We start from the raw sequence: 1,199 nt of genomic DNA, 5'->3' as shown, positions 1-1,199 counted from the left end.
GGAGAAACAGAGCCTCATTAACAATGAAGAAACCAATAATGCGTATACCACCACTTCCCAGCCAGGCGTTGGTACAGACAGTGTAGGCGGCGGCGAAGGAGGACCAGTTATTTCCGCAGGTGCTAATTCAGCAGAAGGTACTCTTTATAAATTATAAAAAATCTTTTTCATATACATATGTATGTAAGTATGTATTTATGTACAAGTGTTTATCTAGTATGTAAATGTAATTCAGTTCATTAAACCCGGCACTGGCGTTAACATGCGTAGCATTAGATGCTGCACATTTCAACAAATCCCAAATGAACTGTAAACGAAGCAACCACAATGCTGTTATAGAAACCTCATAAGTGTGTATTACTACAGCTGTTAGAGGTGATAAGGGTGTGGGTGGTTTCAGATTTGTGCCTGCTTTCGTAACGACTTGAAGTTATTCGAAGTATGTTTTCTTTTCTTCATTGGGCTTGATTGTTAGGTCTGTTTTGTGTATTCATACCTACATACATACTTACACATGCATAGTTATGCAGTTGTACATGCACAGTAAACCAAAGCTTCATGATGTCGCGTATTGTTGAGCCACTGATTGCATTAACAGAGGTCTGGTACATTATATGTATACCTACATAAGTACGCTAAAGTATGAGAATGCATTCGATATTTTTCAACATTATAAAATTATCAAGATTACCAAGTTGCTTTTTGCATCTACAATGTGATGGTATCCCATTCTCACATCGGGTGAGTCATACGTCATGGCCATTGTGAAGTCCCAACAGTTGTTATGCGATATGTTATCAATGTATTTTGTTTATGAATACAATGTTGCTGGAAATCGTGTGCTAGTGAAGGCATCAAATAATAATAAAAAAAGGAAATTAAGATTATAACAAAAGAAGTACCCAAAGAATTTTTTGAAAGACTACTGCATAGAGCGTGCTGTTTAATCGGCCCAAGGGTCAAGGTAACAAATTAGGGTTAATTTAATTTGATCAAATTAATTTTATATCTAATGATACCTATACAAATGCCATTTCATTTATTTATGTACAGCTTTTGTAGCAATAAATATAAGCTACGTAAATCGATTTTTCCTAAGAAACTTGGAACTTATGCGGTGGGCTCATAAGAAGCATGATACATTCATCCGTTAACATAAGCCTCATGTACAAAACTTAAATTATATTTGTGTACTATAG

This window comes from Rhagoletis pomonella, unplaced genomic scaffold (genome assembly GCF_013731165.1).
Source record: "Rhagoletis pomonella isolate Grant_MI unplaced genomic scaffold, Rhpom_1.0 Rhpom_scaffold_00010, whole genome shotgun sequence".
Lineage (NCBI taxonomy): Eukaryota > Metazoa > Arthropoda > Insecta > Diptera > Tephritidae > Rhagoletis > Rhagoletis pomonella.
The sequence above is the reverse complement of the archived record's forward strand: the minus strand, read 5'-3'. Positions refer to the sequence as shown.